Source organism: Cucumis sativus, chromosome 6 (genome assembly GCF_000004075.3).
Source record: "Cucumis sativus cultivar 9930 chromosome 6, Cucumber_9930_V3, whole genome shotgun sequence".
Taxonomy (NCBI): Eukaryota; Viridiplantae; Streptophyta; class Magnoliopsida; order Cucurbitales; family Cucurbitaceae; genus Cucumis; species Cucumis sativus.
Window position 1 is genome coordinate 9,004,008 of NC_026660.2, and position 20,625 is coordinate 9,024,632.

The window sequence follows — 20,625 nt, forward strand, 5'->3', positions numbered from 1 at the left end:
AATTGAATTAACTTTTAAATCTCTTCGACTTTATTTGGTAGCTATTCATTTAATTGATAGTTTTTTTGTTTTCTAAGTTAAATTTATAAACATTCTTTTTTTCTATTAGTTTGTAAATTTTATTTACCACCATATGTTTTAAGAGTGTTTAAAATAAAAGTTCAAATTTGAAAATTAAAATAGTTTTATAAACTTGTTTTTGTCTTACAAAATTGTTAAAAGAATTGCAATATTTACATAGAAGGTATAAAAACTATGAATAAGAAATTATGAGAAAATAAACATGTAAAAATTTAAATTATAATTACGTAGCCACTACAAGATTTCGTATGAAATGGGAGAAATCACATTCCAAATAAATAAACAAAACAAAATAAAGAGATTGAAAAAATAATATATATAAAAAAAAAAAAAAAAAAGAAAAAAGAGAAAGTCAGAAATCATAATTGATGGACAAATATGTATTAGGTAGATGGCCTACCCTCATATTGGTTGAAATATTCTAATATGTAGGACTAAAGAAATAAAAAGAGTATAGTTTGGGCCAATTTTTATACGTCACACTTTACAATTTATTTACAAACACTCCTTTCCTCATACTTTTCTTTATAATTTTGTTCAAAATAATTCTCAATTATATTATTTCATTCTTTTTAATATAATTAACTAATTATTCAATTGATTTACGTAAAAAAATATTTATTTCCACCTTCTAATTTAATAATGTTGCTTGGATTCCATGTAAAGCCATTTGTGTTATCGTTCTGCTTTCTTTCATGAAAATCCATTAGCACTCAAACCATTGATCAATCAATATATAATTCTAATATATTTAGGTTAAAAAAAGAAGTCTTCATAAATTCATATATATATATATATATATTACTTTAACAATTTAGTTGTTAAACTCCAATAAATAACAAATTAACCTCTCTATTTTACAATTTATAATAATTTAGTCATCCACCTAAATTAAATAATTAATTAAGTATGACTAGTTACAATTTAGTAACGATCACGTTTTCACTCGTGTCCAACTAAGCTAAGTCCTTGTTTGCAACACTTTTAGAGTTAGTAATTAAGTTTAATGTGATGATTCTATTATTGATAGATAGATTTCTACATAAGTGATAATGGTCTTTCACCAACAAATTAAACTCTAAAAGTTGAATATCTAAATTTTGTTATATATTTACACCTTCTTTTGTATTATGTTAAATTTGTTTATATATATATTTTGGTTCAAATTGCAATATTTGCAACTCCATTCCTTTATAACAGGACTATATTGATTCAAATTAAATGTTAAAAGTATATTTACTAAATTATATTGTAATAAAATTTTGGAAGTAGGAAAACTAAAACGATACTAACTAAAGCTAAGTTGTAAAAGAAGTTATTTAGAATGAAAGTGTAGGAGCGTATTAAGTATTTTTAGCCTAAAGTTTTAATGTGGTAGCAAAACTTTGAGATTTGCCTTTATTTTTTTGTTTGAGCAAGTAAAAATTGATCAGAATATGTAAACCTTCAACAAGTAAGTGATAGGCTACACACTAATTTCTATATTAAAAAAAAAAGTGATGATTGAATTTGCACCCATTCATTCATTGTAGGGCCAAACTTCAAAATATATTGCTTGTCATGGTAAATAATATGGTGTATTTCAAGATAGTTTAATTATATTATATATTAAACGAACATGTTTATGTTTGGAGAGAGTGGAGCATAATGATTTAACATCAAGTTAAATGTTTTGGTTTAATAGGCTTAAAGACGATTCTTCTCATAATATACCATATCCATGCAATTTTTTATTTGGAATTATTAAAAATCTATATTATTAGAATGATGTTTAAAAATATGTTTCCTTGAGGGTGGATCTTCGCGATCTTCATAATGCATATTTGTTAAAGAAAAACTCAATAATAGTCCAGGTGAGTTTAATAAATATGGAATAATAATGACATTTTTATATGTGTTAGAAGTAGGAAATTAAATTTGTGAATTAATTGCTGCCAAAAGTCGTATGGGAGGTATGAATTTATGATTTATATGTTAGTTGTTGTGGTGTGTGGACATGCATCTTGGTGACCATATATATTACATATCTTCATAAGTTGAAGGGAAAAGTTCTGTATCACATTTGGTGGGAAAAAAATGGTCAAACTTTGGTGGGTTTTGTAGCACACCCAATTAAAATTAGAAAAAGAAGAAGAATCTAGTAGGAGTATCTATGAAGTATATTCTATTGTAATTTTTTGGTGGGTCACAATTGGTGTAAACCATGGGCAATGCTATAGTCTGTGTACAATATAATTTGAATTTCCCTAAGTTGATTTTTATTTTCAAAACAAAAAAAGAAAAGAAAAAGAAATTGATAAGTCAATATTTGCTGCCCAGCTTGAAGAAGATGGAAATAATAATTTAGAATTATAGAGAATATTTAAGAGAAAAAAAAAAAAAAGAAGATGTGTGTGGGTTAAGTTGAATAAATTGTGGTCAAAATATAGGTTGAATTTTGAAGAGGCTTGTTGTGTGTTTGTTTGTCCTCATAATCAAATTCCTCTCATGGAAGTCAGCATTTTGTTTCCACTTCTTTGGGACCATTATTACCCCCCTTTTTCTTTTTCTCTTTTTTTGATTTTCTAGAATTTTTCTACCTTTTTCTTTTTCTTTTTCTTTTTGGCATTGATAGAAAATTGTGACTTTGTCTTTTTCCCCTTTATTTCAATTCATTTTGTCTTCCCAATTCATTTTGAAAATAAGAAAGGTGTTTTCTACATATAGTTTACTATGCTACCTACAATTTTACACTAAGGTTTGGCTTAGTGTCATACATAAATGATATTGGATCATCCTATATTATCTATGTTGCCAACTACTAAGTTTTCTTTTGTCAAACTCAAATGCAAATTTAACAAAAGATTTTGGTAAGAACCAAGGTCGAGCACTAAGAGTTTTCTTCGTTTTCAACTGCGAAAGGGAAAAGTCATGCAATACTCTTTTTGGTACCAAGTTACAAGTAATATTTAGAAGATGAAGTTGTGGAAATAATATGAAAACATAGTGATTTTGGTAAGATGATAAATACAAATAATAGTAGAATGAGGTGTAGGAAAACATGACCATTACTTGCAACTTATTCTTTTGCCTTTGATTCTTGTTCACTACCATATTAAGAACCCACCTCTCCATGATATAGACATACTAGTAATATTTCTACGGTAGGTGAATGCTAGAAAGAAGGTTGAACTTAAGTTTTCATTTATTTCTAAAGAAATTTCTTAACTTGTTTAATGAGAGATTAAAGAGATTCCACTTTGTCAAGTGTTAGCCCCTCTTGCACCCTTTAGTTGGTTAGAAGAAAACAAGAAAAAGAGTTCGCTTCGTTAGAAAGTTGAGTGAGAATGTCGTTCAAAGTGAATTGTTGTGTCATGATCAACCACTACCCTGAAAGCAATTTCGACCGACCGTGGTGCTAACCGTAATGTCGATTTCTCCTCAAGGTTAACACAACTCCCTAATTCTGACGTGCAATCCTCGAAAATAGGAATTGAAACAATAGCCGAAAGTAGCTCAAAACTTGAGTGGAGAGAAAATTGGAAGTGAATGAATAACTAGTGGTTGAGAGTTGCATTTTTAGGAGAGTGCTACAATAATTTTGGGTTATTCCAATGTAGGAAAATGCATCGGGATAGATGATGCATAGGAAAAGGGTTATGTCGATGCCCTTACCACTGCATCGGCCATAGGAAAAATAATGATACTGCAACTTGACGACATTGTTGATAGTCGATATTAAAAAATATTATTCTAACTTCTTAATGATGCCATGCAAGCCCGTATCAACGTTTCTCCCCTAATGGTGTCGACAAAGCCGTAATATATTATTAAAATTGGCAATGTCAGTGACGACGCAATTAAGCACGTCGGCAAAGGTTCGATCTTTCGTTAGAATGACTAAAAGATGTTTCGATTGATTTGATTGGGAAATGTTGACGCCATAAGTGGCTGCATTAAAATTTGATGGCTTCTAACGATGCCATAAGTGGTTGCGTCGTTAGAAGCCTATTCTCACGACACTTTCGTTATGCATCGCGAGACTCCTGGTTCATTTAATTGTGTTCATTTGAACACAAAAAAGCAGAAAGCAAAAAAGGAAGAGGAAGGGAAGACGAAAGACGAAAGAGAGAGAGAGGGAGATCCTTGCCACTATCGCCATCTGTCGCCGTTTGATAACGTGCAGTAATGACCATTATTATAACTCTTTTTATTATGATAATGAGGTTAAAATGCTTAAGAAGATGATTAGAACGCGTGACTTGTGTTGTAAATACATAAGTATTTAGGAATACATCTTGCATAAATGTCATTCATGTTTTATGCAGTTATCATGTTTAAACGCATGATAAGCGAGAAAAGAAGGAAGGAGAAAATCATATAGGACATCTCGAGTAAAGGCTACGCGATGGGAACTAGCTTGGCAATTAACAACCGCAGACAAATAACCAAGACATCGAAGGAGGAAAGCTCACTAGAAGACAAGAATGATAGTTGGGATGATGTGACCTCACAGGGTTAGATGACAACACTGACACACTTAGAGGAATAGAAGTTTTCCATCAAAAAATAGCCTATACAAGCATTTCGTCTCCACTAGGAAGGGAAAGGCCCAAATAGGTCAAAGAAGATATGGTTAGACATTGAGAGAGCCTGAAGGAGCTACTTAGAGAGTGAGTATCTGTGATGGAGAAGAAGACTATCTATGTTTATCCCTTAACTTGTAATAATGATCCATTTTCTCCACCTTCCATTTTGTTGTATCATTTATATTTTACACTTCATATTGTACATATTGTATATAGGTATTTGACCTACGTTCTTCGTTGGTTTTATATAAATATACATGTTCAATCTGATATCTCTTTTCTTTTACAAGTCAACATGTTATCACTAGCTTAGGTAGGTGCCTCCTTTGATAAAAGTAGTTTAAAATACATTGTATGTGTATCATAGAAAAACAACCATAATTATGGCTAAACGTAACTCTACTTAACTTTCGCTTTTGTATGACCCTTTTGGTTATGCTTATTTTGAAACCTATTAAACTATTTTTAATGTTGCTTAACAAGAACTTTTGTAAACTCCATTTGATTACATGATTTGTTATATTTTGTAAATTGTTTGTAATATTCCTACTTAGATCATTCATGTTAATGCAACTTTAATCAAAATCATTGTTATCTAATATAAAATTTTCCCGTTTTTACATTATTTTCGTTAAAGTCAATAGAGTCAAGAAATTGAATTAGAGATACAAAATATATAAAAGAAAAATCAATTAAAAATTTGATTTAAAATAAATTTAGGACGAACAATTAATAAAAATAACCAAACAAATTAACTAAACCCAAAAATTCAAAAATCATCACCCCAATCACAAGCATTTTTAATACCCAGGCATGAAAACCTCATCAAATAAGCCAACATGCATTTAATTCTCAGACATTTGATTCTGAACATGCATGCCAAACGTCCCTGAAAGTTAAAGATTGAAATTGACTCGTGGGGCAGAAAATAAAACTCTAACAATTAGCTTTCTACCTAATTTGTGATTGGTCCAATTTTTTTTATTCAACAATCAATTCAATTGTTTAGAAAATTAAGCCCGGAAGAAAATCACTTCCAAAACATATTCTAAGAATTCATAAAAGAAATTTACTTCATATTAAAAAGAGACAGAGATGAGATAACAATGAGAGATCGTTAAATACAATACATAATCTTATAAGGTTTAAAGAGTAGCGAGATGTGGTATGATTTATCATATTTAGTGTGTACATAACACTTAATCTTTGTGTTTATGAATATCTAGGAAATCAAAATTTACAATCTTATCGTTAATATCCATTACTTTGAGAGCATGTTTGGATTGACGAAGGAGACAATTTTTTTCTTTCGAAAAAGTAAATTTTATTCAAACTCAGTTGAAAAAGACGGAATAAAGCAAAATTTAAAAACGTTTAAAATTACCAAACATTAAAATTATATTTTTCTCTTTGTTTGATCACTTTTAATTGTGTTTTGGTTTTATTATGTTAAGTTGTAAGAAGACTTATAAATTCCCCACTTCAGTATTTTGGAAAGAAAAAAAAAAGGGTGATAGTAAGAGCTAAATAGATGGAATTAAAAATGAATAATCAAAGGTGACAAAAACAACTTTGACAAATAATATATAAGAACAAAACAACAACAGTGATACATTGTGGAAAGAGGAAAAAACAAAGAAGAATTAGAGATAGGTTAAGTAACCTTGACTTTCAACCATCATCTCTATGCTTATTTTCCTAATCACTCCATGTGTATTATTTATTTTGTGAGAGGAAAGTACTATTTGGAGGCCCATGGGCCGCTCGCCGACCAAGGGCTCTTACATACTCAACCAACAAAAATTGGTAATTCATCATCAACCACTTCATGCACATGTCTTCATTCTCGTGTTTACACACATGTGCACCAAGGTAGATCGTTTATGAACATTCACAAATAATTGTTATGGTTTAGGTTCCCAATTATACATGTGAAAAATGTCTTTGATTATTTATCATTGGAATAGAACGGAATCTTTGTATGTCACATCAACATATCCATAACCTAAATGGCTATTCAATTGCAAAATAATGTCAAACTCATACATCGTGGCAATTGGAGGCTGATGTCGTTTCTGCTTACAATTGTTATAACATAGGTAGTATGCAAGTACGCATGTTTTAAGTTTTTCATGAAATGTTGATATAATTAGCTATATTGTTTTGTGAATTACGTAAGATTGTATTTTTTATTGTTATTTTATTAAAACTAGTTTAATTCAATTAAATGTCGATTGTTCAATTATATAAACTAAATAAGAGGAAGAAAATAAGAGGAGAAAAGGGTTCCTTGTAAGTGTTTATTTAAATTATAAATGTCCTATACTAACTTAGACTATGGAAAGCACCAAGTTAGATCGAGTGAGTTCACCTATAAAAAGCACTCATGCTAATCTTATGTTATGATGAGATAGTTACAAATATAGCAATTAAATTTAAAATAATTAAATATATATCAACATTTTAAAAAAATTTACAAATATATGTAGTAAAATGGAACAAAGTCCATGAGTAATAATTGATAGACTATATTGCAAATATTGATCAATCACTGATAAAGCATAAGAGTCTAATAGTTTGATTTTTAAAAAATATCGTGGTATATTTTAAATATTATTTATAAAATTGTTATATGATATTATGTAATAATAGATTTAATGGCTTCTGAAAAAGTAGCATAGACTCTCTCTAACTCAGTCAAAACAACAATAAATATAGACCGATTATAATTAAAAATAATCTTTGTTTATGAAAAAAAACGATAATATATAAAACATAAAACATAAATAAAAACTTATGAAATGAAGCAATTGAAAACATATTTGAGGTAAATAGTAATTTTGAAGGTGGTCATAAGTTAGATCCCCAACTTTCTTCACTTTAAATTTAAAAGAAAGAAAGAAAAAAAGAGAAGAGAAGAGGATAAGGAGAGTTCCTTGTTCAACCTAAAAATTATATGCAACCAAGTAGTGTAACCTATGTGGACCATCTTCATCAATGAAGAAAAGCTACCCCAAAACAAAACTCATCTGCTTATCTGTACAAAATTCCACCCAAAAAGGAAATAGTTGTTTAAAACGTTATTCAAACAAAAACATCACAATCTAATATGATTCACAATTTTTACCAAAGTTCAAGAAAAAATACACTTGATTTAATACAATTGTGCAGCAATTTTAAAGCCTACATTCAACCGCTTCTCCATATTGTTTTCTTTCTCTGTATCCTTTCTAGGTTCCATTTGTGGCAACTAAAATCCCCAACACATTCTTCCCTTGTATATTTTACCTACAACAATGAGCAGAGAGACACACAATAATTAATTATGATAATACTATCAAAAGTGTGTTAAAACTAGAACAATTAGTGTGGATAATCGAAAACAAATCTGAAAAAAAAAAAAAAGACTTAATTGTACGTGAAAATACTATAAAAACAAGAAAGATATCTCATAAAACAGCAGATTAAACTTGATTGTTTTAAAAAAATTAGGCCATCCGTCAAAACGCCATCAATCATTGTATATGTTTACAAAGACGTGTGATCTCATTGTGTGCAACAACGAGTGGTCCAATAACAATTATTAGAACTTTATGGCCCATCAATGCCATAAACCTCCACTCACTTTCACACCACGTTCATACAAACCCACTCGGAAATTACCCTCTCCCTGGAAGCTCATGAACCCCCCCCAAATAATACAACTAATTATAAGAACAACACCCCCCCCCCACAAAATTAGAAAAGAATCAAGCTCCTCATCAGTGGAAATGGCAGTACTGTACAAAACAAGCCAAAAGGAAGAAAGAACAAAGGAGCCATCTTGGAGTTCACCAAAACAATGGCCTCTAGTTCTACTACTCTTGGGATGTACTTTTGGTTCCATTCTATTTGGTTCAGTGCACCAAAATAGTAGTGCTAGTGTAGTTGTGGTTGGTGGCTTGATGGTTTTGGCTGCAGTGGGGGTGGCGGTGGCGGTGGCGGTTATTGGTGTGGCGGGGTTGGTGACGTGGATCACAGTTGTGGTTTTTTTATGGTTAATTGGGAGGTCGAGACGGAGGTTGGTGGCGGAGGGGAGGAAGATTAGTAAAGAGGTAATGGTGGGGTTTATGGTGAGGGTTTTATTGAAAGAAGGCAATGTTTTGGGTGCCATTTCAGCTGCTGTTTTTGGTTACCTTGGTCTTTGCATGGGCTCCATTATTATTTCTTCCTACTCCAAATTATTTTGGTTGAAATAATGGAACAATATATTTGGGATAATATGAGGACATCGGTTATTGGCTAAGGATCAAGTTTGTTGGCGTTTGGTGGACGATAAGCTTTCTTCTTCTCTCTGTCCTATCTCCAAATTATTTGGGTTTGTTGGATTACATTTTCATTACTTATACAGTGCCTTTGTTTTTGGTTTTTTTTTTTTTTCAAGAAACAAGCTTGTTTGATATATAATTGTTTATGTTTATTGTTTCCTACACTTATTTGATACCAACTATCTAAATTTTATTTGATATAGTGAAGATGTAACTATAAATTATATGATCATTAAATGTAGAATGGTTAGCATTTGTGCTTTAAAGTTTCGAAATTAATTTTTTGTTTATTATAATTATCTTACCTAGTGACGCTATGGATGGATGCAACTGCAAGAGCTTATGAAAAACTTTTTATAGTCTTTCTAAATGTAGATTTTTCTTATTGCATTTTATAAAAACTATAAAAAGTTTGTTTTTATAACCATTTTGAAAGGTTGTAAAACACCACTTTAAAAACCATAAGTAAAGCTATGAAATGTTCTGTGTTGCAAAAATAAAAAGTTGTTGATTCTCTATAATAGCATATTTTACTACCAATATATATATTTACTTAGATCTTTAAATAAAGTTATAGTAACCATGTAATGGTAATATTTCATAGCATTCATAAATGTTATTCAAAATGAGGTTCATGTTTGATGTTCATGTTTCATACATTGTTATTGTTAGATAATATAAGTCAAATAAACAAATTATCCATAAAAATATCATTCTAAACAAAATGTACATTGATGTGAATAAGTATTTACAAAAGGATTCAAATAGCCTTATAAAAGGAGATATAGTATCATCAACTTAACACAAGGTTGATCCAACTTATCATCCATTAGTTACGAAATAATTTGTTTTAAAAATCTAAATAACTCAAACTTGTTATGTCATGGCGATGAAATTTCTTGGTAGGAAAGTCGTTCTTTTATCAACCTACAAAAATTATGGAAATGAATACAAAAATATATACATAAAGAACTTAATTGTCAAACAAAGCCATCAAACTTAACCAAATACAAAAAAAAAAAAAAAAAGGAAGAAGAAGACGATAGCACCATGGTATGTTCAATGGTTGCCAATGGTAGAGATAATATCATATATACAAGTCTCTTGCTTCCCTATTTTCCATTAGAGCTGTGTGTAAAATAATTAAGTTGATGGACTTGCCATTAAATAACAATATCGGCTCAAAAGTTTAAATTAGTTTTTTTTTTCTTTTTTGCAAGGAAGATACATTTTTTCCCTAAACAGATTTGTCCTCCTATACCCAAAACATAAGACCATATCAACACCATTTTCCATTTCAAATACTTCCTGGCCTCCAAAACTCAACTTCTCTTTCAACTCCATATTTTAGGAGACTTAAGACCCAACCCGGACAAGGAACTACTCTAAAGACATTGGGAATGAAAAAGGATTGTGAAATTCAAGCTTAGAGCAAGATTATTCAAGTGAAGGAATAAAAAATCAACAACCAAAGCATGAACAACAGAAACAAAATTGTCTCTTAGCAGATATGTTTTAAACTAGCTTCGTTATCATTTTTCAAAAGCTTGAACCAACTACAGCCTACCTGAGCTCTATTCCTCCAATTTAAAAGTGCAGAATCAAGGTTAAACTCACCAAGAATGTTTTCCAAGCTTAAACTCCTACAACAATACAATAGAAGCTAGATGTCACGTGGTTAGAGTTTTCAACTAACCAACCATGCAGCACTTGAAAACTCAAACCACGTGACATAGAGCTCTAATAACCCAAACCTTGCTTCTGTAAAGGATATAAAAACCATTTCCCCAGAAAGTACATAATCACTCAAATACTTGACAAAAAAGAGAGAATAGATAATCTTTTCTAATGAAAATCAATACCGGTGAAAGATAAATAAGTGTAACCAAAATCCTTGTTTTCTAAAATTTCACTAATTAATAAATAAAATAAAAGGTTGCATATCCCTTCTTTTGCTTTGTTACAAAGAGCAATTAAAAGAAGAGTCCAAGCAAACAAGCAAACAAGCAAACTCTCTCCCCCATCTCTAAAAAGGAATCAACAAAGTGTCAAAGATGAAGAAGACAGGAGGGGTGAAGATGTCAAAGAGCGCAAGAAGATTGATAAACTAATAGATTGCAACACAAGTGGCACAAAAATTGCAATGAAAGAAAATGACAATCACCATCAACAAAAGTTTGGAGCCCAAAACTTAAAGCAAAGAGAAAAACTATTAATGAAGCTTGAACAATTAGTACAAACTCTAACATTATTGTAAAAAATTCCAACATTACTGATAAAAATGTAGTGTGAGATGTCAACAAACCTAACAACTTAAGATGTGTGGTTTTCAATAATTAGTTACTCCCTAATGAATTGCAAAACAGAACATCAAAACTTTTCCTCTAAGGTGAGTCTTCAACAACTTAAGAACTCACATTGGCTTAGTTTCAATGGCGTAGCAAATGTAGCAAGATCCATTGGCTCCATTTTTTGAAAGGTTTAAGTTCCTGTAAAGCACAAATCATTTTAGAAAATATATATGTTACAAAAATTAAAACATAGAAGTGAAACTTCACAATAACAAAGAGGACCCAACAACTATTCATAAATAAGAAATGGACACGAGGTTCCATCGCACACAATTTGTTTAAGTAGCATAGAAATATGATTATTAGAAGTTCTTAGTCATTAAGTGAGTTAACTTTACAATGTGAACAAGAAAAAAGAGGATTCAATCACTTGATGCATACATAAAAACAAATATCATAATAACGGTGCTTTTTTAATCTCACAACAAAATTGTCCCAACAAACATGGGTATATTATCCCATAAATAGTATAAGATTTATATACAAAGTGCATTAAATTTGAACATATTGCAAACGAAAAGCATGTCAAACACGCAAAATAAAAATGTAACTTCATCCAACCTTTAACTCAACCCATTTACTCTTACACTTAATCAAATTTAACAAACTTAAATTCCAACCCAATATATAAGAACAGCTAAAATGAGGTTATGGTTAAGAAAATAGCCAAAGAAGTGTCCAATTCCAAGAATTTTTCATAGTAAAGGCCTCAGTTGGGAAAGGTAGAATCATAGTTGAACTTCGTGCAAGATTCAGGATATCTCAATTGAAAGAATAGAATGACGAACTATCAGCAATGAGAAAAACAACTGTTGTGCAAGATATACAAGAAATGCAAGTAGCACAGAGACAACCATCATTAACCAAATGTTCTTTTGGCAAGATCATACATTAAGAGCTATAAATTGGCCGAGTAATGCAAGAGTGTAATCATAGTCAAAACCATACACCTGAATGTCATCTAATCTCACATTTTTCTTCACAATGATGCCTAGAGAATATTGACAATGGAAAAAAAAATAATCAAGTATCATGAGAATACACAATCTAAACGTCAGAAGCATCAGGAAAAGATTAAGAAAAAACCTTCAGGTTCAAATTCAGAATTGCCCTCTGCACCTCAGAAATCTTGAGTAAGCTAAGTTTAGCAGAGTCAAATTCCTGACAAATCTTTTGGACTTTCTCACAACCGCATTCCCCCTAGCTCCAGTGGTGAAATCCTCCAATTCTCAAACGAAATGGTAATAGGTCTATCTCTTACACTACATTTGACAAAAAAAAAAAAAAAACCGATTAAAGGACAAATGGATGCAAATCGAAAAGAAGAAAAGATATACGCTGTGGACCTCCAAAGCCAAAGTAAAGCAGCGACCAAAAGCAACTTATAATCAATCCATGAACAAAATTATAGAATCACAAAGCAAAAACAAACCGTCTTTTTGATTCAGTCTCACAACCAGTTTGATTCTTGAAGTGTGGTTCAAAGTTCTACGTATTCTCACTCAAAAACAGGGAAGAGAAATGCATGTAGAGACGATTTTTCCATCTTACCTAAAAAGAATTGACCCAAACTCTGACAAACACCAATATTCAAGCAAATAAAAACGATCCCATTACTCAGTATTGCATAAATGACAAAAGGAACAAGAAAATAAGAGACTTTAAGCAATTATATGAACATTAAATTTAATGAGAGAAAACCCCATTGAAGCACAAACCCATCACCAACAAATCTTTGATATTTTAAAAAAGTTAATCTAAATAAATATGAAAGCTACTTGGGGATACAAGGGTAAATGCAAGAAATTGGAAAAGGTAAATCACAAATTTGAAACAGTCGACCACCTCCACGCCCCTTTACCTTCATATTGAAATCGGACGATAGCCCCAATAGCATCAAACTCAAGAACCCTAAAGAGTTGCAAAAAGAAAAATGAAAGGATAAATTGAAATAAGTGAATGAAAAAGAAAGTGTGAAGAAGAAATGGGGACAAGAGAAAAGCCGCTTACTACAAAATCTAAATGGTATTGCTACGAGTCTTGGAGAAATCGGATACAAGACGAGGTTCCAGACAATGGAGAGAGGCATGACCGGTCGTGGGTCTGGCAGCGTTGAGGTTCCAGACGAGGGAGAGAGGTCGGTCTTGCTACGGTGGAGGTTCTAGAAGATGGAGAAAGACGTGGCCAGTCGTCCGTACCTTACATATAGTCGATTTTATGTTTATTTGGATTTATAACTATATTTTAACTTAATTTAGGTACCATTTATAAGCATTTTGTGAAGTAATCTTGGAAAGGATTTCACCCAGATTTGACCAAGATACATCACACAAAGTATACAAAACTCTTATCTTGGTGTATTCAGGTGCTCTTAAACCAAGTACTATGATGAATTCATGTAGTTCTCGACCCAGATTCACTCAACATGCCACCAAGATTTATAACATAAGATTTAACTTTGAAGATGACTTCTTCAGTTTTCAGCATGCAAAAATTAGTCAAATCTCTTTAATTTTGGGAGCAAACACATTTCGTTTCGCTTGAAATGAGCATAGAGTTAGAGGTTTACGAATATCAAACATTCGGGGCTTTCAAGGGTATTTTGGTCAATTGAGAATACCCATTATTTTGAAGTTTAAAAAAATCCAAAATCTTGGTGCCGAGTTCAATCGAGATGGATCGAGAAATCATGTTGAAACATTTTTTTTTAAGATTTGAGAAGAATCTCGATGTCGAGGACGGCTGAAATTGACTGAGAAAAACAAATTTACGAGTTTTCTAAAAGTATGCTACTTTTGAAATGTAAAACCAAAAGTGTGTTAGTTTTGCCAATTTTTCAGAATTTTTGTTGGTCGTGGGTTGCATACATTTAGATGAGTGAAAGAGGATGAAGAGACGCATTTTAGAGAAATTATGTTTTTCTTTTAAAAAAAGAAGGCGCAAAATTTCCTAAACAATAATTCATAGTTTTTATTAACCTTTTGTAATGAAATGTCTTATTTGTTGTTGTATTGTTTGTAGTTGTTTCAAATGATTTAGAAATGCAAAACAAGAGTTATCGATAGAATTTGATCTAAATTCGTAGCATAAGGTTCTTTAAGAAGTTCTCCATTCGTTTTCCCCTTCTCAAAGCTCCCACGAGCCTTGGTCTCTAGTAAGTAAAACCTCAATGAGATGAAGTACAAAAAATAAAAAATCCACCGTCAAGAATTACATTAGAAAAGATAAAAACGTTAATAAATATTATATTTAATGTTGTAAACTCAATTCATTTTTTGTAAAACAAAAATATTTATTATGTATAGTGTAATATAAATTACACGAGCACAGCAATAATTACATACATTTTTAACATAAAATATGTTCATTATTGATGTCAAATTTTAGGCAAGGTAAGTGCTCTTGACCTTCACATGACACCAACAATGAATTTATTCGAAGAAGAGAATATCATGACCTGAAAAGGGAAAAACATGTACACCTATGTGGTGCTTGTCATACACACTGCAATGTTAAGTTAGAGATTGAAAGAGTGTTGGAAGTTAGAAAGAGTTTGCAAGTCAATCTTCAGAGTTACCTTCTCATTTGAATTCTTTATTCAAATTAGTAGAGAAATCACAATAAGGTTTTTAACATAAATTCATTTGAAAGAAAACACTCACAAAACTTTGAGAGAAAAGCACCTACCATACTTCACCAAAGATCCTTCTCTTTTCGTGGAGCCTTCTTGCGGAATAAACCGCAACACTTAACACTTGGTTTTTCTTCTTCTTCCCAAAGTAAAACAACAACATTTTTGCTTTTTTTTTTTATAAAAATCTTTTATGCTTACTTAATAACCAAGTTCTCTTATTTATAGAATTCTTAAACTAACTTAGTCATGCATAAACTCTTTTCAGTTCGCCAGCTCCCGCTTAAAACTTAACATGTGTAAATTTAATATTTAACTTAGTCATGCTTAAATTCTTAATCTTACACGTTAACCCCTGTCAAATCATATTTGATATTTTTTTTTGCCAGACCTTGCTTCTCACCTAACCCCATATCGCAAATAACTTTAGCCACAAATAAACTTTATCACATGGTTATATTTTTACTACAAGAAATCTTCCTCGCGAACCTAAACTTAAACTTCAAAGCTTCCTCGCATGGTTACATCAATAATGAACATATTTTATGTTAAAAATATATATAAAAATCTTTTAGAACTCTTATCGCGAACTTAAACTTCAAGGCTTCCTCGCAGAATTCTTCACCATATAAGACACTTAATTGGTTCTTATCGTGAAGACTACTCAAACGTTTAGTCTAACACTTACTCAAAACTTTACTCTCTAACTCTGGACGTGCTCTTTGTTTGCTTGTAGTTTTCTTATAAATTGGTTTATTGCAAATGGAAGAAAAACTCTTGGACTTTTGGTGAGATTTTATTTTGTAATTTTGAATTGCAAAAGAAACCAAAACTCTTTTTTTATCTCCACAAAATTTCAAAGCTAAGTTTCTCCTCCAAATTCCATCTCTCTCTTTTTTCCTCCACCATCTAGGTCCCACAATTTTGTACTAAGTTCAGAAAATAGCAGGTCAACACTAGTGGTAGTCCTAACTTCAAGTTCTTTGGGAGATTACAAAGAGTTCGTTAGGAGATTACAAGGATAGAAAAGTTTCAAATGTGAGTTTTTCTATTAACCATATCCTTGTTTAAATTAGGGTTGTTATGCATGTTAATTACTAAAATGTTTAGTTGCAATTAGTAAAATTTTATCCTTATTTTGTTGCGCATGTCTACCATTTCTATCATTAGGGTGGTCCTAGATCATCTTGAGGATAACCCATGATACACTGTCAATAGGTCGAGCTTTGAGGTTCCTCCAGGTTTTTTAATTCCAAGGCCAACCCCCTTTTGAAGAATAACCTGTAAGCTTGGTTTTGGTTTGATACATGGCTTAGTTATCTTAATCTAAGCTTTACTCTCATCTCTCTTCCTCATATGCTTTATAAGGTATGAATATTATTACTATAATATTTGCTTCCCACACAAAAGACACCAATTATTGATGTCAAATTTTGGACAGAGGTAAGTGCACCTAACCTTCACATGACATCATCAATAAATTTGTATGAAGAGGAAAAGATCGTGGCCTGCAAAGGAGAAAATCTGCACATTGCAAAAGAGAGTGAAAGAATGTGAAAGCTAAGGAGAGCATGAAAGTTAAAACTCTAGTTACATCATGCGAAATTATAACGATGTATTTGTAAAGAAAGTTGACCTATGGTGCTCTCTAGTTTTCGAGTTGTCTTTGGATAATTAGATGACCAACAAGGCCAAAGTGTATGCCCAATTTCCTATTTAGCTAGATTCAACCTTGTTCTCGATGAAGCGTTCTCCTTGAGTCTATATTTTGGAATTAAAGTATTACTTTGGATCGGAGAATGCATAAAACATGCCTTGTAAATGTCAATTACACCATTGGTCCAAAATTACGTGTAAGAGTCATAAATCAATTAACAACATGTTTAAAAAGTCGATTAATAATATTTTATAACATAATTAGTTTTTTATGGTTTATAAATATATTGTTTTCACACATATTTCAAAAAATTGGAATACATCTTTTATATCCCCTACCAATTCTAATTTAATTGAATCCTCTATTTTTTTTCAAAAATTTTATTTTTGAGAGTTTCTACACAACATACCCTACAACTATATACTTCTGGTTTACATTTAAGCATCTAAAACAATTCGTGATATTGTTGAAAAGTTATTTAGGGAGATTATTACAATATGGGGCTGATAATTTGTTTGTCTTTGGATGTATGAGATAAAGAAGTGTGTCTTAGTTTATAACTATTTTGGGGAATTTTGTTCTTTTTTTTTTCTTTCTCTCTCACTTTTAGGAGTGTTTTTCCTTTATTCGTTTCTTGTGGGAAGAGAAATCAAGTTGAATGGTTTGGAAACATGGAGTTCCATTTGAGTGCTTTTTGGTGTTTATAATTAAATATAGGAGGTTTCAACCTACTAATTTTGCATGTTACATTTGAGTCAACTATATAAAAAGTATCTTTTATATTTAACATTTTAAAACTACTATAGTTTGCTTTTAATTGCTAATTTTTCTTAAAACTAATCTCATTTCACTACCATTTTGTTTTTTATAATTAAATTTATTTTTCTAGAAAATGATTGTTTGCATTTTTCTTAAATTTTAGAGTTGAATTCAAAAGCTAACTTTAGTTGGAGAAGATTCTAGCTTATTTCCATCCTTGATCATCTCCTTAATTTATGCCTTTGAATCGTAAATCTAATTATCCCCTTAGTTGTAATATTCATTCACATGTACTTTCTTTTTTATTTAACTAATTGTAAAATTTACTATCCAACCACCTCTAATTTTGTTGTTTACTTTATATATATACATATATACTTTATTTACCAATATGTTCAAAAATTAAGTCAAATTTTAAAAGCTAATTTGAAAAAACAACAGTTTTAGAAACTTGTTTTTCTTCTAAACTTAACTAAAGAATCTAACTTTTTTTTACTTAATAAAGATTAAAAAAAAAAAACATAGAGAAGAAATATAAGTACAAAACAGGAATTTCATTACCTCATCACGAAATTGAATATATATAACTGGTTAAAGTTCATGAAATCATCATATATTTGATTGGAGGATAGAATTGTAGTTTCATTCACATAATGAATTCCACCAAAGCATTGAAAAGAAAAGAGAACCTAAATGTATCCTTAAAAAAGTGACACTTAATAGAGAGCTTTTATGTCTTAATTCATTAATAATAATGTAGTTAAACCAACCATATATTAGATAGGCAGAGGTAAGAGAGTAGGTCCACTCATTTTATCATTTGATTTAATTCTGTTACCTAATTTTGGAAGCAGCTAGGGATTATGATAATTTTAGCCAATAATGCATATGTGATTATGTATAATATTAAGATTAAGATCAGGCAACCAAATCTAATAATTGTTTGGTTTGGGATTTTAATATATACATATGAAAGGGATTCCCTAAAGTGTTATATTTAGAATAAAGTTTGGTACAACTTCTATCTTAATTGTAAGTACTCCTCTTTGTTATTAGATGTTGTCGGTAGCCTTTTGCCAAAACAGCTATCACTCACTTCTTTGTTATTCAAACATACAAAATTTTCTGTTGATTATTTACTACTTTGATTTTTACAGCATATGACACTAAGCTAATTTTTTAATTTGAGGTTCATATCTAACTCTCCCACGTCTAAGGTACTAATTAGAAGAGGATTTATATGGAGTGTTTTTCTTTTTCTTTTTTCCTTTTCTACTGTTTGACAATATTTGGAGCTAAAATTACTAATTGGTTTCTGCATTTGTAAAGAATTAGAGCAATAAATATGTTAGAAAGATTAGTTAATGTGAGGAGATAAAAGAAACAAAGAAGATTAATTAGTTTTATGTTCATTCTCCTCTATTAGAGAGACAATTTTGTTGACTCCAATATTAAAGAGTTTGATGTGTATTTATAAATGACTTTTTTTTTCCAAAAAAACCCATTCATTTTAAGCACTTCCAAAGTAAATACACAAAATAGTCATTTAAAAAGTCTTTATAATTGATAATTAAGACTTTATTTGATATCAAATGAGGTTAATTAATATGACATTCTTCCTCTTCATAATTGTGTTGAGAAAAACAGTTCATTTTACTGTATAAAATAATAACAAAAAAAAAAAAAACAATAAAGTAATTAAAGAAAGCAATAAAGAAAAATAGAAACACAGACGTTTACGTGAAAAACTCTCAACTTGAAAAAAAATTACAGTAAAAAAAGAAATCAACTATGTGAAAAATTGTTGCAATCATGAAGAATAGTTTATTCTCTTCCAACCCAATTAGAAGAACACCCTCTCAAAGTTTTTGGACACTCGCTTTTTTTTTCGCACGAGAGGATTCAGTACTAGTAGCTAGCAAGTGGAAGAATAAGGATAATTCATGCAAGAAAAGGGTTTGTTTATGGAATGTATGCACAATTTGACACATGAAAAAGGATTGTCCTAACAGAGCAAACTTGTCAAAAAGCTCTAAGTCGGATGCTAACATTGTCTCCTTCGTCACGGAAGATGACTTCCACTAGAAAACAAGACAATATTCATGTTTATGGTATATGTTCATTTTGCCATGATATAGGATACTATGTTAGCGGTTCTACAAGTTTGCAGATAGACATTGCTTTGACGGCTATGCAAGGTGTGTGGTGGAAGTTACGTCGATGGTTGAAAAACTTCTAAATGAGCCAAGTAGGTGGAAGTTGCACCAAAATATCAATAAGGTTTATCAGACATGTAAAGAAAAAAAATATTGGGGGTTGTATTCTAAGTGGTTCACTTTTATGGTGGAGTAGGTTATAGCTATGAGTTGACAACTATGATTGTCAATAAAGACAATGGAAGTCGTACAAGTTGTGGGTTCTTCAAAAATATTGTGAAAGGTAAAATTTGTTAGATTTTTTGGTAAAATATTAGAAGTGTGTCTGTTTTGGGAAAATCGTGAGTTTGTCCTATATTGAAAGAGTTTAGAAAAGTCGTAAACTTTTTCTACATAAAAAAAATGCTTAGGAAAGTCATGGTGCTATAAAAGAACACTACAATAATTTTTAGCTCTGCCGACAATTTTTTCTGACAACGAAAAAAAATGTGGGCAAAGACAGTTTTTTTTGCAACGAAAATTCTTGTAATACTGGAAGCCTGTGTCTTTGATTTTCAATTGTCTCGGTTAGAAACACTTAAAATTTGAGTGTGCTAACTCTAATTAAATATCTTTTCTATTTTCTAGTTGGAGTGAAAAAAAATAGTGTGAGTGGCCAAATGTTTTGAAAAAGTGTTCCTTGTAATTGGAATCGAGATAGAGAAAATTACTCTATGTGATTTTGACAATTTTTCACATAATAGATCTTTTTCTTATTCGTGATTTTTTTCCAGAGTTGAGAGTTTTTTCTTGTTTTCAGTTATTTATTATTTTTTTAAATTCTCCATTGTTTTTCTACTTATTTTTTGCCGTAAAAATGAGAGGGTTTTCCCAACAAATTGTGGAGTGTATTAAAAAGAATGTTTGATACACTATTTCAACTCATTAGTTTTGTATCTTTCCTTATTTATAGTTTTGAAAACCTTGATTTTTTAGAATTTGATTAAAAAAGAAAGTTTTTCTCTCGAAACAGTAAAGAAAGTTTGAAAGAAAACAAATAGGTAACCATGACACCAAATATAACGATTTGAAATTTCACAAACAATGAATAATAGTTATTATTTTATTATTTTAAA

General features: G+C 30.6%; 1 long non-coding RNA gene across 1 annotated transcript; it reads right to left on the reverse strand.

The window, feature by feature from the left end:
• Nucleotides 1-11,147: 11,147 nt before the first annotated feature.
• LOC105435789 lies at nt 11,148-13,642 on the reverse strand. Its single transcript, XR_969740.2, has 4 exons — nt 13,318-13,642; nt 13,169-13,218; nt 12,394-12,569; nt 11,148-11,445 (listed from the first exon to the last, which is right to left on the reverse strand). It is a non-coding gene; the product is annotated as an uncharacterized LOC105435789 (long non-coding RNA).
• Nucleotides 13,643-20,625: the final 6,983 nt, after the last annotated feature.